Below are 18,363 nucleotides of genomic sequence, written 5' to 3'. Positions count from 1 at the left end.
TAGGTTCAGAGATGAAATGGAATTGTGCCTCAGGATGTATTACACCCAGAGCCTCACTCCTATGTCATTTGGTAGAGAATCAAGAAATCGCCACAAGAACTACCGACTTCAAGAACACAGCGCTAGAACTGCGATCCAGAAATAGAAAAGAGCTGTCGCTGCCACAAGTGCCTCTTAACCCCTACAAAATGAGTGACCAGACACTAGAACTCTAACATGCAAAAGCCAGGGGCATTATGGTCATGCTTGACGTTGCCGAGGCAGCGGACAGATAGTCTCCACCCCATTCCTGCCTTCCAAATCCTGCACCAATGCATCTGACTTGGTAGGATCTTCTTATACCCAGACTTTAGCTATAAAGGAATCTGAGACATGGCTTTTCCCTTATCAACACTTGTACACACGAAGTTATACTAGGAGATTGGACCGAATGCCTAGTGCCAATCCACCTCACCCATCACAACCACCAACTAAGCTAAGTATCATTTCATTTAATCCTCAAGGCAACCCAATAAAATAGGCACAAATACTACTCCCAGCTTACAGAGGAGGACACTGGTGCTCAGAGTAAAAAGACACCCATAAGATCATATAGCTATGAAGGAACAAGGACACAACTCTGAACTCTCTGAATTTAAAGCTCATGTTCTCAAACATCACACGCATGTTAGGGTCATCCTGGTCCTCAAGGGATCCAAAATATAAGTTAGAGGATAACTGAATTGCCTGCTCAAAGCAGTGGCAAAAAGTTGCACAAAAAAATAAAACACTTGAAGGACCAAGTAAGGGAAATGGAAATCATCACTCTCATAAATAGTCCTTGAATACAAACTACATCTGGCACTAGAAATACAGTGGTTCTCAAAACAGACATGGGTCCTGCCCCTGCCTGAAAGTCTGGAGGTGGACAGAGGTATTAGTCAAATAACCACACAAATAAATTCAGAAGTACAACCGTTGTGAGAACAAGGCGAGGCTCCCTGTGCTCATGAAGGATGTGATGAGGGACCCAGACGCAGGCAGAGTCAGAGAAGGCTGCCTTGGGGAGGGTACAGTTATACCAAGAGACTTCTGCTCTCGTAGGAGGAGCTAGGAAATTTGAACTGACCTCTCACAGAGGACATCTTCAAAACCCTGAATGAAATACTTTTTAATCTCCTAAAAAGAATCAAAACGCTAATAAGACAATAAAGAAATAAGAGGTCAAAATCTACAAAAAAGGCAAGGATATAGAAAGACAAGACAAGCATGCAAAACTATTTTTGCCCTGAGGTTATTCTCTGATCCAGAAGAAACATGCAAAGCTCAAGTGCAGTTGTGGTGACCTCCTAGGATGAGAGGGAGAAAAGTCAAAGCCCAGGTGGGGCGTTTAACTCTCCACGTTCAGTAAGCTGAGCCTCTAAAGGGCTTCACTCTCAGTGGGAGGGTGGGCCAGAACCTGTGGTTCATGTTCCAGTAACCTGAGAGGTCAACGAATCTCAAATTTGAATTAACTGGAAGTACCCTCAAAGCCCAACAGAAGCAAATGAAAATCTCCTCTGATGGAATTTTTCCTCAAACTGGTTTTCAAAGTTAGTGACCAGCTCACAGTCATGACCAAGTGGGCACATAAGGAAACAAGACACCATGAACCAGATGACTGAAACAGATTAGCAAACATTTCAGAAAAGAGAGCCCTCTGATGATACATAAAACGATTATGTTTACATGTATCAAACACAAAAAACAAGATGGAAAATACCCATAGGAACAATGGCTCAGGGAACTGAAGGGTTGATGAGAGCAGGTAGATAGAAAGGGCAAGAGAGAGAGAACGTGAGAGCAAAGGCACCCCCAGCAGAGGGGCCAAAAGGCTCCGCGCTCCATCTCGCCGTAAGTCCTCTGTACCTTAGACATGCTGGGGAAAGGCCGGCAGGGCTGGGGCGCAGAAAGCAAGGGGCAGGAGAGTAGGATGGCGGTAGAGAGCAAAGGTGACTGTGCACTGGACTCTGGTAAGTATTTCGGTCCCTGTCACGAGAACAACTACCAAAGTTATCACTAAAGGAGGCTCGAGAGGTTTTAAATAGAAGTTGAAATGGACAAACTTGGATTTTAGATAATTCTAGTCCCCTGCTCATCTCTAAAAGGGCCCTTTCTCCCTTTGCTCTCTGAGAATTTACACAGGGGCAGTGGCCTGTCTTAAGAGACCTGTGGGTGACATAAGTCTGTTTGGGCTCATTTCATCTCGGGTTTTAGCACAGGAGAAAAAGTAGATGGGACAGTCCCTGTTGGCAGTCAACCAGGGGGTCCCATCACCTGAAGGCTGCTAGGGCCTCAGCGTGCACCTCTGCAGACAGAGTCTCCCAACACCGTGGCCCTGGGAAGTCTGATATCCCAGCCAACAGGAATCACGCAGCCTCAGCAGACAAGGCAGCACGTATACATGTACACAAGGCAGCACGTACACACACACACACGTTTGCATGTGTAGGAGAAGGGGTGAGGTGTGAAAAAGAAGGGCCAAGATTTTCATCCTCAATGCCAAGGTGAGCTCAGAAGTACATTGTGACTAAGGTTTCAAGGGGGTACTTGCAACCCCCAAAAGGGAGCCACATTTTGTGAGAGAACAAACATACCTCCCTAGCAGCTCATGAAGCTCCTCCCTCCTTGTGCCGGGTGGGAGGTGCTAGGGATCTCACCCATGCAGAGCCCAGCCACTCCTACCCATACAGCATTCATCACCCTCAGGCCACCAGGCTGTTGTTCCTGCGTGCCAAGGAGCCACCAGCCTGCCCCTCACCCCACAGCGGGCTCCCAGAGATCATGGACCGGTCGCAACCCCATCAGGGACCAAGGCCCACTCCTGTCCCCTGCTCTGAGCCTGCCAGGAGAGCCCCCAGGGGGCAGCAGGCAGACCACTGTCAGCCCAGGCACCCCTGGCGTGGTGGGGCCTTTGAGGGAAAAGTTCATTTTGTCAATCAGCCCATTGTTGGCCTGCCAGGCACAAGCCCATCCTCCCCCGGTGTGTCACTGGGCACTGTTGACACAGATGTCAACTGTCAAGGGTGCCCTCCGCCCTCCACCTCCCTCCTGGGACATCCAGCATAAGGCCTCTGTCGCAATGCGCCCCACTGGCCCCTTGCAAGAACCAAGATTGCCACACCTTCAGAATTGCCAAAACTTGACGAGATACTTCATCATGCGATTGGCCGTGGCGGCTGCAGCTAACGCGGACAGGTATGGCAGATACTTGACTGTTTGCCAGATGACAAATCCCAACTGAGTGAAACCTGCAGACTTCACAGTATCTGCAGTGCATGCTTCCTCCTGCCCTCCCCAAAGAAGAGGCTGATGGCAGCTTTATGGGGCCCATTTCCAGCCTGGGAAGAAAGGAGCCACATCTCCAAAGGGCCCAGTCAGAGGGCTGAAACCATAGTCTTGGCTGAGCTGCCCTTCAGACCCATCCCAACCCTGTCTCCAGGAAAGACTGGGGAACAGTGGGCACAATGGGAATTATGCGGTGGGCTCCAAGTGGCCCTCAGCCCCCTTCTTGTCCTTCACAAGTCCCAGTGGCCCTCAGGATAGAGGACACCTACACCATGACAATCCACAGCTGGGAAAGACCATATAAGTTCTGGAACATGAAAAAGATTGCTGAAATTCACTTAATGCTAGGTTTCAAGGAAAGCTATCAGGACTCCGCTATACGATCCATGGGATATTTCATTCCACAGGCCACTGTGATTCTGCTCAGTTGTTTATCATGTTTGTGGGCTCCAAAAATGTCCCTAAGCCATGGCCAAGGCTATGGGAAAGATATGAGAAGGCAAAGAGCTGGGATCCAGCACTAGTGAGTTCCCAGTTGAAGTGGGGGAACACGCACACGGAGATTATAGCACAAGATAGGGTACAAGCCCAGGGAATGGGGCAGTGGGAATTCTAAGGAAGGAAAAGCACCATGTGCTCAAGGGGACTAGGCAGGCAGGCTTCTCCGTGAAGCTGGGTTGGTTCCCGTTTAGACAGGTGGAATCTAGGAAGAGCTGTGGTTTAATAAACTGGAAAGTGGGAATGATCACAGTGCTGTGGGAGGACATTCAGCCTGGAATCACAGACGGGTAGACACCTTCTGGTGTAAACCACCAGCACCACCACTGTTCAGGTAGGGAGACCGAGGCCTGCAGGGAAAAGGACTTCCCCAAGAGCAGCCAGTCAAGCTCCCAAGCGGGTCTCCAAGCTGCAGCAATGTGCCCTGAGTTCTTTCTCCCGGCATGCTGCTCTGCCTAGCCAGCGGTTCCTTCCCAAGATCAGGCAAGCTTCCACCTCTGGAGCCCAAGCCCACAGAGCTGTAGCACGAGGCTGGGGAGAGGGGCAGGGATGAGGAGCCGAGCAGGGTCCCAGCCTCGCCCAGGCCAGAACAGGTGGACAGTGTGGGGTTTTAGATTCTCTCATTTTGAAACATCTTTGAGGTAACTATTTTGAAATCTCATTCAATTTTGAAATTTCCTCAAGATAAAACCAAATCTGATTTGGATGAATTGACACCTTGAACACTGGCATAGGGAGTGGTGATCTCTCACCCCCTGTCCTCATGACCTTGGGGGTTGGTGCCCTGAGCCCTACTCTGTGGCCTGTCAGCGAGATGGAAACTGGCACAGTGTGGGGCTCTGCCCTGGGAAAACACTGCTGGCAGGAGGCAGTCTGATGGGGCAAGAGACAAGGCTACACAGGCCCAGAGTCTAGCACAGGCTCTGACACTCAATAGTACCCAGTAAGTATGTGTTGCTCTCGCAGTCCTGACATTGTGAATCTAAAAGCCATTCAAATGCCAAGTGCTTCAGTTTACCTATCAAATGAAGTCAGCTGTGGTTTCCTCCCTCTGAGAAGCTCCAGCAGTTGAACAAAAGCATTGCTAGGAAAGACCCCTGAGCTCCAGAGATGGCACAGCCTTGGCCCATGACCTGGGTCTATGTATGTAAAACAAGTCTACAAGGGGTCCAGGCCCAAAGAAGCTTCAGTGACTTTCTTTTCCACTGCAGGGAGCAGGTGCCCTGGCAGCTCCCACAGCGAACTGCAGAAGAGCGTGTGGAAAGCTCTAGAGCTCTTGATCTACCTCATCCAGAAGGCATCTCAGAGGACACATCCCCCCCAGCCCCAGGCCGACACCAAGAAGAGTACCCCGGGGAAGTCTGCAGTTGTAGTTTGCGGTGCAGTTACAGTGAAGAACATTCTGGAAGGCCAGCCTGTTTCCTAAATCAGGATTTCTTCCCTGGGACAGGGGGACCAAGAAGTCCAAGATGAGGACCTACATGGCAAGGTGAGCTCTTTTAGGGCTGGTTTAGATGGCTTGGATGTAGCAGTGGTAGGACCACCATAGGATGCCTCAATTGACAGTTTCTATCCCAACGGAAATCTAACCACTTTTACCCTGCAGCAGAACACACAGCTCTGACAGCTTTGTGGGGAAAGGTGCTTCAAGGTCCATGGACACTGAGCAGTTCAAGCCTGTTGGAGGGGTGCCTCCAAGCTCCCTGACTTGCTGTATAAACTCCTGAGTGCGTGCTGAGCAGGAGGCATGGAGTGAGAGGAGCTCCCAGCCCAGCGGGGGCAGACACTGGAAATGGAACAAGTGGAACACTCTCTTGGGCTGGGCCTGCCTGCAGCCCCGTGGCCCTGCTCACCACGGTGGCCATCACTTCCCCGGGGGCCAGTCTGAGGAAGATCTGCCAGGACCTCAAAGCACAGTAAAGAGACCACGGGTTCTGACCCTGAATGAGCCATGCCAGCAACTTCAACTCCCTAAGCTTCAGCTATCCCATCTGTAGAGTGGGAATAAAAGGAGCTGCTCTGGATACCTCCAACCAGTACGAGGGGAGCCTACCAACAAAGGTGAATCCCCTTGCCATAACTGTTCAGGTCTGCCTGCAGAGGAAGGGAGTGGGCAAGGGGCCAGGGTCCCCTCCTTAGGAAGTATTTTCAATCTGTCCTCATGTTCTTTGAGTCCCCCGTCCTCCTGGCTGGGCCACCATACCTCCTCTCCCCAGAGCTGTGCCACAGCCCTCCCGCCCCAGGCAGAGGCAGGAGAATGACGCAGGTCAACACCCTAATCAATCCTGCTCCACTTCAATGCTAGCGAAGAGTTGGGGGAAAGAGGCAGTTCTCCACTGTGACTCACCGGCAAACAAGGTCGCTACCCACAGGACCAGGGCTGGGCTGACCCAGAGGTGACCCTGAGAGAGTGAAGGAAGGCCCTCTCTCCACCCTAAACTCTCTCTCCCAGTAACTATCGTGGCTTCAGTTCTCACTATCAGGATGACTTTCTCTGATATTGAAGACTTTTGAAAGTTCAGGAGTTTCAATGGTTGTTAACTTCTTTAGCACAAGTGTAGTCATTGTTTTCAACTCTCTAGATGGTTTAACTAATTTAATCCTCATAACAAACCTATAATAATTCTTATTATACCCATTTTACAGATAAGGAAAGGAGACTTAGATTAAGAAACATGCCCAAAGTTCACAATAGCTAACAAGGGGCGGGTGCAGGAACTGAACCCAGGCAGCCTGATTTTAGAGCCTGATTTTCAACTTCACACCTTTATCCAGAAGCTCTGGCTTAGGACAGTGGTTTGTAAACCATTTCCCAAAGAGCCTTCACACTGTATGTTGGTACCTCTGGAAGTGCCAAAGAGGGTAAAAAGAGTAGGGGGATAAGGTTCTGGCCCCGCAGCCATTGTAGTCAAACCTGCTTTCTGCTGCAGAATATAAATGTTAAGGAGGCAGTCTAATTTAATTTTTTAAATGAACCTCACTGAAATTTTCTTCTTTAGGGAATTCTGAAGTTACACTTGAGGGGGCTTTATTCCCCAGGGGTGTCTTCTGATTCCAGGGATAAGATACAAGGGAACCCGGTAAGAAGAACTTGGAAGACGTCAGAATCCAGCTGACAGCTGACATGGGGCTTAGGAAACCAGAGTTCCTTTCTTTTTTTCCTAACCCTCTTGGGGCTAGAAAAAGACATGGTTACAGATCTAGAAATGTAAATGGCACCAGCAAACAGATTGGGGGGGGTCTGTCTCCCTGCCTGTCTGTCTCTATTTTAGCCTGACTTCGGCAATGGACCCAGATGGGATGACCCCTTAGTGGTCTTTAGCCACTCATCAGCCACCCGCTCACATCAGGCACCCCGGGACATCCACAGGGTGCCATGGGCCCAGCGTTGAGCCTGGCTCTCTCAGCAGCTGCGGGCCTGTGGCACTGTACCTGTCATCTGGGCTGCAGGTGCCGCATCTGAAAGAAGTTTTTCAGGGGGCTGCAGATGTCTTGCAGCGCCCAGTCAACTCCGCCTCAGCCGAAGGCTCAGGTATGTGTCCCCTCCTCCGCTGCCAGCAAGCTCCTGAAGAGCAGGGGAGAGTCTCACTGACCTATGACCCCCTGGGGAGGAGCACAGGCCTCAGGGACAACTTCTCCTAGCAAATGTGGCTACTGATGGCCATGTGCAGAAGCTGGCCCTGGGAGCAACGACCCACACTGGGCTGGGTGCTGGCTGGGCCTGAGGCCCAGCACTGGAGATCCACTTTGAAGTGCAGCAGATTAGTAACATCCCTGGGCTCTGCTTCCTGTCCAGCCTTGCTGGCAACTGCTCCTGCCCCCAGGAGGACAGAAAGAGGTGGCAAGGGCGATCGCACTGCCCCCGCCTGAAAGTGAGTCTGCATGGACAAAGCTCATGGCTCCAGCGGGGCCCAGATCTCCTCTCCTTTCCTGGAGACAGTGGTGACCATGGAAGAGAAGGCAGGGCTGGAAACAGTCTTCAGAAAGGGAGTCAGGACTGTCTCTCCCTGCCCAGCCCACCACTGGGGGCACAGAGGACCCTGGAGCATGGAAGACAAAGTCCGGGGGGACTTCACACCACTCCAGCAGGGCTTCATCCCACCCCTCTCCTGCTCCTCCCGGCCCCCAGGGGCCTCCACAACCACTCAGCGGGAACTCCCCACAAAAAGTCAAACTCCTCCTCGCTTCCGCACCTCGAACCACCCACCCAAAGAAGGAGTCATCGAAACCCGCAAAAGGCAAGTGGTGTCCGTGGTCGATGGTGACTGTACAGGGAAGGGCCAGGAGCAGCCTGTTCGATGGCCACAACACAGTGTTCCCAAAGCGCTTCCATTTCCACGTGACTGGGTCACTTTCTGGAGGGCCATGGGTCTCCGTCTTTCCACCTCGGTCACCACTGATGAGTGACACTCTGGTCTGAGGGGCGTTTGTACAACCGTGGCAAGGAAGCCGTATTGCAAAAGATCCGGAGCGTGGTTTGGTTTGAAAGCGAGAAACGCTGCATTGGAAAAACTTTACCCCAGGAAGGTGAGCGTCCCACCCCAACTACTGCTCCGGTCCTCAAGCAGAGAACCACAATCGTATCTGATGAAAGCTGTCACAGGAAGCAGCTAAGGGACTGGGGGGGTCTCAGGTCAGACCCTCGTCCCAGAGTGAAGCGGGGCCGCCAGGGAGCAGAAGAGCTCAAGAGGTCTGCAACACCAAGCCTGGCTGTCCCCAGAGCCAGCTGTGCTCCACATCCCCCTACACATGCAGCGTCCTCCACACAGCCCCACACTCCCCCTCAGGTGATGCCCAAGATGCTCAAGACCCACTCCTGCCCGCCTGGAGGAGCTTGATTCCCTCAGCTTAACCTGCCCGCCCAAAGCCAAGCTCAAGCAGGGCCGCCCCGCACCCCAGCCCCAACGGGCGCCTTTCCCCAGCCCCACACCCGCAATTACTCCCAATTACACGAGGTGACGAGGCGCTGGGGCCGGAGCACTTAACTCAGGTCCTGCATTATGCAACGTTTTTAATCCTCTTACTTAAGGGGGAAAACCGATATGGCACTCTGAGTTCATGTGAATGACTGGAAAAATAATTCTAAGAAATAAAAACATTGCCATCGATATCACCTTACAGGCTCCCTGAAAGGATTAAAAGGATGCATAGTTTGAATTTTCAAATGCCCTCTGCTGAACTCTCCTTGAGTCTTTTTGATGCAAAATTTCCTCGGGGGTGGGGGGGACACCAAGTGGGGATTCCCTGGACAGGGGGACGGTCTCACTGTGGCTTTGAGGTGAAGTCCATCAGCTAAAATCCTGGGCCATCCAGACTGTGTCCATGGCCACCATCAGGGCTGCCTGAGCCCCCACTGCTCTAGAGCACCAAGGCTGGCCCTCCCCCAACCACATATAGGTGCCCAGGGCCAAGCCCCACCCCATCCTCATCCCTAAGGCAGGTCCTACCTCACAACACTGAGAAGATCCTCAGCTGCCCTTCTGGACACACCCAAAGCGCCCACAGGTTACAGAGGTGACCCCCCCCAACAAGGATTGAGATTCCTTGAAGAGCTCAGGCCCTGATAAGGTAGGAAGTCCCTTGCATCCCTTATCAAAAGGTCCTTAGCACATAATGAGCACCCCATTGTCTCCGTGATGCGCTCTGCTGCCCATCCTTGCCAGGCTGCTCCTCCACAGTGAACTCACCTAACACCCCTGGACACTCCAGCCGCTGCTCCCCAGCAACAGGTGAGCAGGTGGGCAAGCAACAAGGCCTGCCCTCTGATACCCACAGCTCAGCCCAGGGCCTGGCCTTTGGGTGGCGGGAGCAGCGCCACACCAGCAGGTACAATTACAGTGGCTGGGCCCATTAAACCCTGGGAATAAAGAGCTGGCCTGGTAATTACCCCTAATCCCCTTCGAGCCTTTGTCTGCTAGCAGCACTGCCATAAGCCTAATGGTGTGAGATAAGTGGCCAGCCTCCCCAGCCCTCCCCAGAGCTGCCTCAGGCGAGGCTGGGACTGGGGTGCTCTGTCAGCTCAAGCCCACCAGGATGCCATTCCTGAAAGGCTCCTCTGACAGGACCCTCCACGAAGAGGCAGTCCCCACAGCACCCCCCAAGACAATGAGGTCCCTGGAGCTACAAGATGGCAGCACTTGTAGGAAGAGGGGAGGAAGGGAAGGATTTCAGGTCCTGGAAGGAACTGGGGTTTGGTCAGGAGGCTTGGGCGAGAAGGCTCAGGCTACCTGGACCCAGATGGTATTTCCATATTCCGGCAGTGCTCAAACAAAATTCTTGTGTTCGAGAAGCAGTGCACAGGATACAGATTGGGGTGCAAATGGTTTACCAGTACAGCGTCTGGCCCTCAGAACTGATGAATGAATGACCCATCTGCTGCAAAGGACTCAGTTTCCCAAAGGTGTATGCCAGTCCCCCTATCAGTATAATAACCCTAAGTGGTGGAAGGGGTACCTATGACCTTGGACTTAGAGCATGCCCTTTGTCCTCTGGAATCCATGGCCCCACTCAGCACTTGAACCCTGAGTGGCAGAGGTCACAAGATCAGGAGCCCCAGGGTACACCTCCCACTGGCACCCTCTCATTTCTGGAAAGTACTCTCTCCTTCAATGAAGACATGAGTCTGCACCCATTTAAGGAGGGGAGCTCCTAGGGCTGGTGCCAGATCTTCCTATTTCTCTAGAGAGGTCAAAAATCCAATTTTTTAGGTAAAAATCTCCCAATTTTAAAAGATCTGCAACTAATTCCAACAATGAAAAATACAGGATGAAACAAAAAAATATGTCTGCAGGTCTCCTGTTTGCAAGCTCTGTTGTAGTGGATTTCCCTGTTACAAGACCCCTCTACCCCACCTCAAACCAAGCTCCTGGAGAGCAAGGACCACATCGTCCTCATGCCTCTAGTCCCGCACCTGGCACAACGCCTGGCACACAACAGGGATTCATTCAATGTCAGGTAGATGATTGAATGAATGACTAGTAAAGAAACTAAGGGCAGAAGGGCCAGGGACCCCAGCTGATGAGGACAAAGCAAAGATGAGCAGCCGATCGCAGCCTCCTGGCTAAATGTACCTCCCACAGCTGCATGTTCCCTCCCAGTCCTAGACTACGGCATCAATAAAAATAACCCTTTTTTAATTCTGAAATTCTTTGTTGTCCACAATTGGAGTTTAAAATGCTGGCATTTCAAGTGAATTTTGCAAAGCATCCCCCAAGCCACCCAGCAGATGAGAGGCAGGCCACATGCCCCTCGCAAGCATGACAACTGGGGACGCACAGTCCGCAGTCTTGGTGAAAGCTTCCCAGGCCTCAGCGATCCCACGATGCAGGAAAAATGGCCCCTCATGAGGGGGAGCCCCTCTCTGAACCTCTGAGGCCCCTCCTGTCCACTCTCTGAATTCTGTACCCAGCAGTAGGAAATGTAAATGGAGCCTTTCAGCCACAGGATCCTGACCTGGAGCTCCTGTCCCATGAGGGCTGAATAGTCAGCTGCATGTGGCTGTCAGCCCGTGAGTCCGAAGCCTGAGGGCTAAACTTACAGTTCAACACAGCAGCATGAACACTGCCTGGATCCATCATCTACTGGTACATAACACAGTACAAAGCTGCAAAAAAGTGTCCGCTGGCACTGCAATCTCATCTCAAGGCTCAGATGGGGAAGGATGGGGCTCCTCCTCTTTTATGTGATTGCTGACGTACTTCAGCTCCTTGCAGCCTCCCGGACAGGGGGTTTCTTGTGGGCTTTCAGCCAGAAGCCACCCTAAGTTCCTAGCTGGTTGTTGGCTGGAGACTGCCCTCAAAGACTTTCCACGTCAGCCTCACACAGCAGTTCATCACAGCCAGCAAGGCTGAGAGTCTTCTAGCAAGACTGATGTTACAGTCCTGTGTAGGTATCATGGGAGCGACACTCTGTCACCTCTGCCACATTGTTAGTTAGAAGGAAGTCACAGGTCCCACTCAAGGCAGGGGGAATTGCCTAAGGGTATGAGTACCAGGAGGAGAGGTTAGTTGGGGACCACCTTGTCATGTCCCCTACGTTGCCTAACACAAAATAGAGAATTTTTTATTACATAAAATTTACAAGGACCAAAGGAAACGAGAAGAAAACAATAGCAGATGAGAGACGTCAACACTATTTTGGAAGCTGGCAAGTAAACGGATGAATGATACTGACTTAGGCTTTAGCATTCTGCCATCTGCTAAGCCTGCACTGGGCCAGCCTTCAAGAAGCAAGCTTCTGTGTGTACAGAACCTTAGAAAGGCAAGCAAATAGAAGTAATGGGTGTCTCTGAAAGCAGAGGTGCAGTTGGAATCTAAAATGGATAGACTAAAGTCTTCAGAAGGAGCAGTCAGACACCCCAGATGCCTTCCCTGACTCTTATCACCCACGTAATTATTTCTCATCCAAACTTTCAGAAGACAGTAAGTCTAATCCTCTGGATTCGGAGACACAAAAAACCAGACTGAGGAAAGTGGTGAGGTGCCCTTCTGAAAATGGAGATTCTATGAGAATTGATATGCTGAACAGCAAAAACCCGACTCCTTTCTTCTCTTGGCTCCAGGAGTTGTTATGTGTCCGGCTGGAACATTCCCCCCTGAAACTAACCAGCCCATGAAAACACTCCTAAGGATACCATTGTTTGAGGGTCCCCATCACAAGAGCTGGTTCCAATCCAGTCACATTAAAGTGGTCAACAAGTCCTACCCACAGCCAGAGGACTTCCAGCGAGCATGGTGGTGCCTCATCTTTACGATGACCAAGAATCACCACATTGAGAAGAGCCTCTGACATAAAAGACAAGACTATAGCCAAGAGGAAACAAAAGTAACCCAGAGAAAGGGTACAATATAAAAAAGCAAAGGAAAACTCCAGAGAAAACTAAAATGAATGAATGGGTTGAGTGAAATAAGGGAACATAAAGCACCTATAAAATAGGAATTGAAAGCCACAAAGAACAAAAAAAAAGAGAGCTCTAGGAAATCAAAAATAGGAAAGCAAGACTAAAACATTCAAAAGAAATTTGTAACATAAAAGTGGAAAACAACAGTCTGGAACAGCAGCTCTCTAAGTGTGGTCCTCAGCCACCTGAGGGTTCCTGAGGCCCTCTCAGGGGGTTCATGAAACTAAAATTATTTTCACGGTAATACTAAGCCATTATTTGCCTTTTCCACTGCACTGATATTTACACTGATGGTGCAAGAGCAATTACGGGTAACACTCCTGGTGCCTTCACAGAAATCAAGGTGGTGGCGGCAGCAAGCTCTACCAGGAGTCCTGTATTCTGCACCACCATGCCCGCACAGTAAAAATCAACCTTGAGACATCTTTTCTCTAAGAGGAACAAAGTCACCCTTTCAATTCAAGGAAAACTACTGGTAATAATTATTACTAACAAAATTTGAACCTTCAAGCAAAATTTAGGAAACTTTATACTATCGCAAGCTTGAGAGCCTACTTTTCCACTGAGAACAGTGGTGATATTTACAAATCTAATCGTTTGATATTATATAATGAAATGTGTCAACATTTAAAAGACCTGTATAACTCAGTGAACCAATATTTGCCAAATGATCAATGAATGATGTTACATAATCAGGCAGAGGTTAAAATCTATTCCAAGTATGGGATAGTCCAATGGATTTTAATGTAATAGAGAACAAAAGTTTCATTGATAAGTTTTCAGATTCCACACTGAAATAAGCCTTTAAGAATTTACTACTGTAGGGTTCTGGTGTGATATCAAATAAGAATATCCACAATTATCTGAAAAGGCAATTAAAAATACTCTTGTCTAGACTTTCTGCATATGCTTTAGTCAAACCAACATATCACAACAAATCAAATGCAGGAACAGATAAGAATATACAAACATAGCTCCTGCTATGAAAAACACATTAAAGAGAATGGCAATGCAATGGGGAAAGTAGAGTCCCTTCAATAAATGATGCTGGGAAAACTGGATAGCTATATGCAAAAGAATGAAACTGGGCTACTTTCTTACAAAATATACAAATATAAACTCTAAATGGATTAATCACCTAAATCTAAGACCTGGAAGCCATAAACTTCCTAAAAGAAAACATAGGCAGCCAACAGTTAGACATTGGTATTAGCAATATTTTTCTGGCTCTGTCTTCCCAGAGAAAAGAAACAAAAGCAAAAATAAACTACTGGGACTACAGTAAACTAAAAAGTTTCTGTGCAGCAAAGGAAACCATAAACTAAGCAAAAAGGCAATTTACTGAATAGGAGAAGATATTTGCAAGTGATATATCAGATAAGGGGTTAATATAAAAAATACACAAAGAACTCATACAACTCAACACCAAAACAACAAACAATCTAATTTTAAAATGGGCAGGAGGCCTGAATAGACATTTCTCCAAAGAAGACATACAGATGACCATCAGACCCATGAAAGGATGCTCCACATCACCACATCCCTTATCATCAGGGAAATGCAAATCAAAACCACAGTAAGATATCACCTCACACCTTTCAGAATGCCCACTATCCAAAAGGCAAGAAATAGCTGGCAAGGATGTGGAAAAAAGGCAACTCTCCTACACCATTGGTGGGAATGTTAACTGGTCCAGACACTATGGAAAACACTAGGAAAGTTCCTCAAAAATTTAAAAAATAGAAATACCATACAACCACGAATTCCACATCTGCATATTTACCCTGATGAAAACAAAAACACTAATCCAAAAAGACATATGCACTCCTGTACTTATGTCAGCATTATTTACAATAGCCAAGATACGGAAGCAACCAAAGTGTCCATCCACAGATGAGTGGATAAGGAAGAGGTGGTATGTATATATACAATGGAATATTACTCAACCATAAAAAAGAATGGAATATTGCCATTTGCATCAACATGGATGGACCTAGAGGGTATTATGCTAAGTGAAATAAGTCAGACAGAGAGAGACAAACGCCATATGATTTACTTATATGTGGGCCCTAAAGAACAAAACAAAAGCAGAAACAAATGCATAAATACAGAGAACAAACTGGTGGTCACCAGAAGAGAGAAGGGTGGAGAGATGCGTGAAAGAGGTGAAACGATTAAGAGGTACAAACTTCCAATTATAAAATAATAAGTCATGGGAATGAGATGTACAGCATAGAGAACATAGGCAATAATTTTAAATCTCTGTATAGCGACAGATGGTAACTATACCTATCATGGTAAATATTTCATAATGTAAGTAATTATTGAATCACTATGTTGTACACCTGAAACTAATATAACATTGTACATCAACTGTACTTCAATTAAAAGTAAAAATTTAAATAAAATTTTTACCAAAAATGACAAAATATAAAACAATGTCATTCTTTTCACTAAACCTTAGCTTTAAAAGTATATTTATATTTTCATAAATTATGTGATTTATGTTAACATATAATGGGTTTATTACTTTAAATGAACTGATATTTTCTAAATTTCTGTCTAAATTTCTAATGTGGTGACCATCATAGGTATAATCTATATCAACAAAAGCTCTCTGGGATTCTCAATGACCTTTAAGAGTGTAAACACATCCTGAGACTAAAAAGTAACCTGAGAGCAAAGGAGTTGAAAACTGCTGCTCTAGAAAGCACAACAAAAATGGAAATGAATAGAAGACAAGGTTAATCAGAGATTCAGTAATTCAGGAGGCTCAACTTTTAAAAAAAAATTCCAGAGAGGAGAAGATGGGTGGAAATTTTTTTCAAATGATTAATCTAAGGCAAATCCCTACATCTGAAGTTTCTAAATTTAAAATATCCCCCAAGCATCCAAAACAACACACTTTTCAAAATTCATATTAAGCAATGGAAATGTGACATTTAATACCCTGGTGATAAAGGAATAATTCTCAAAGCTTCTGGGTGAGTGCAGGGCAGGGAGCCGGCGGGGGTGGGGGGGTGGATCAGTAATAATCACATTCTAAGGACTGGGATACAGAATTGCCCCTGACTTCTCATTAGTAACATGGGAAAACAGAAGACAATGGGATAATACCTCCAAGGGTCTAAGGGAAAGCAATTTCAACCTAGGCGTTTATACCCAGCCAAACTATTAATCAAGTATAACAGCCAAACAAAAATATTTTCAGACATGCAAGATCTCAAAATTTTTGCCTCCACACACCCTTTCTCAGGAAGCTAATGCTCCTTTAAAGCAAGAGAGAAAATGGAGAAAGAAGGCATGAAGCTCAGGAGGCAGGAGATCTACAGGGTTCCCTGGACCGTGATGCAGGGAGGACTCCAACTTGCAGCAGTGCCTAGAAAGCAGCCATCCTGCCTGAAGGCAAAAACCAAGATTATCTGGTGCATTTGAACATACTCAGAGTATTTCCAGTTTAGTTAGAGACTTGGAGGACTAGAATTAACTGAAAACCAAGAAAATGAAAAGGCGAGTTGGTTTCTATGCACCTAACAGCAAGGAAAACAAACAGCCTCCTTAGAAAAAGTGATCGCAGTACACTACATGGGTACTTACCCACAGTTATAACCCAGGAGCTGTTATGTTTTGGATATCCTGAGAAAGAGGAAGTGCACGTGCATGTATTTGATCAGAAGAGAATTGGTATAGGAGAACTTAATCCTCATCTTCCATAATTGAAATCAAAGAATAATAGCTAAAACTGAAAAATCAAGAAAAAGTAATGTAAGACTATTATCTAGAAATACGGTAAACACCAAAAGAAACAACTAAAAGAATTCAAAACAGTTCCCCCCTAGAAAGTAGAAACCAGGGATGGGAGGCATGGGGGCAATAGGCTGCTGCTTTTCATTACAATCTTATTACTGCGTGGCTATGAATATGTATTCCTTTGATAAAAATAAGTTACATTAAAAACTACCCAGGCACCAGCAGAGCCAAACTCCGTCCTCACAGTCTTAGTCTAAGAAACATTCCCTGGGTTTTTACTTGTCTCTACCCCATACCAGGGGGCTCCCCAGTTGTGACGGGCAAGCATGGCATGACTGGGAGGACAGGAAGCTCAGGTCCCTCCATGCAAATGTGTGACCTCTCTCTCTCCTGCGGCTGACACTGAAGCGACCCCAGTAAGCTCTGTCACCGTCATGACCATTCCCTGGGCCCGGCTCACACAGTAAGTGCCCTATAAGCATTCCATCACCCGGTATGCCGGGCACTATCCTTTGTCTCCTTTTCCCGGAGGAGGCTGCAGCCAGACAGGCTGAGAGGCGTGGCCTCCTCCGTGTCCATGTGCTGTGGCTCAGGGGTGTGAACGCAGATGCTTGGTGCCTCTGAAACCCATATCGTTTCCCTCCCCACCCTCCTGACCCTTGCCCTTTCCTATGAGGCTTCTGCACCCCTATCTCCAAACCTCAGAGGGGTCACCTGCTGTCCTCAGGACAGTTTTACAGGCCCACCCATCATACTGGATACCCTCAGTAATTCACACAATTTTAGGGAAAGCTGAGACACTTCCCACTGGAGTCTCATAACCATGAGAGGAAAGAAGGTAGCAAAAGCATTATTGCGCCTCACCTGATAGAAGAGGAAGCTGAGACCTGGGAGGAGAAGGGACTTGCCTGAGTCATTTAACAGGAACCAAGGTGGCCTGACTCACCTGCTGGCACCCCTTCAGCTATCCCCCAAGTAGGCCCCTTCCTTGTCCCCGTTCCAGCTCTGGGGTTGGCCTGTTTGGAAGGAGAAAAAAAACCACTCCTGGGTTTCCAAAATCCAGCTTTGTGTTTGTTCTTCAGCGAAAGCCGAAACAAGTGGATGCAGACCCTGGCCCTCCTCGTGATATGCTGTCAAGAGGAGAGGTCAGAACAGTGGGGCCTGGCTGCAGTGGGGCAGGGCTGACGTCCTGAGGCTAGGACAGTCAGCCTTGTGGAGTCCACTGCTGGGAAGCTCGAGAGGACAGAGAGACACCGGGGTGTCAAAGGGAAACAACTTGGCTTCCCAGAGCTGTTATTAGGGACCAAAGTGGGGCCAGGGTATCAGGAGGGCACAGAGGATGGCCAGCATCCCCATGGCAAGTACCTCATTGTTTCTCTTCCAAGGTCCCACACAGGGCGGCCCAGCTGGGCACCAGGAAGCATTGCCCCAACGTCTGTTAGATCCAACCAGGCCACAAACATCCTCTGTGAGAGTCTCTTCTGATGCTAAAGAACGGTCACGCACGGGGCTGGGCACAGAGTGGACCCTGGTGGCCGCCTGTATGACTCTGTAAGCCCACAAAGCCAGTCACTGCTCTGTGTGGTTCTGGGGTCTTCCTAAAAGCAAGGAAACGCTTCCATGAATGCCTGCGGGTCTTCTTGCATTCTACCGAAGGCATGAATGGTAAGGTCTCAGGCCCAGGGAAGCCTTTCAAAGCACCCCCTTCCCCCTCCAAAGCCCACACACGTCTCCCCCCAGATCAGTGCTCCTTAAACCGTGGTCCCCCAGGCAACAGCCACCGCATCACATGAGAACTTGTTAGGAAAGCCAGTTTCCAGGACCCACCCCAGACCCCACAAATCAGAAACTCTGGAGGTGGGGGGGGGGGGCTAGAAATCTGTCTCCCGCGGTGCTGCAGGTGATTCGGA

General features: G+C 48.5%; 1 long non-coding RNA gene across 1 annotated transcript in view; it reads right to left on the bottom strand.

Moving 5' to 3' along the window:
- Nucleotides 1-17,476, bottom strand: part of LOC140846147 (uncharacterized) — a 194,461-nt gene extending 176,985 nt beyond the window's left edge. The window contains exons 1-2 of the long non-coding RNA XR_012125067.1: nucleotides 17,400-17,476; nucleotides 16,301-16,445 (exon numbers count right to left, since the gene is read on the bottom strand). This is a non-coding gene — a long non-coding RNA (uncharacterized lncRNA). The remainder of the gene's footprint in view (nucleotides 1-16,300; nucleotides 16,446-17,399) is intronic.
- Nucleotides 17,477-18,363: the final 887 nt, after the last annotated feature.

Source organism: Manis javanica, chromosome 14, assembly GCF_040802235.1.
Source record: "Manis javanica isolate MJ-LG chromosome 14, MJ_LKY, whole genome shotgun sequence".
Taxonomy (NCBI): domain Eukaryota; kingdom Metazoa; phylum Chordata; class Mammalia; order Pholidota; family Manidae; genus Manis; species Manis javanica.
Note: the sequence above shows the minus strand (reverse complement) of the source record. Positions and strands in the feature narration are given on the sequence as shown.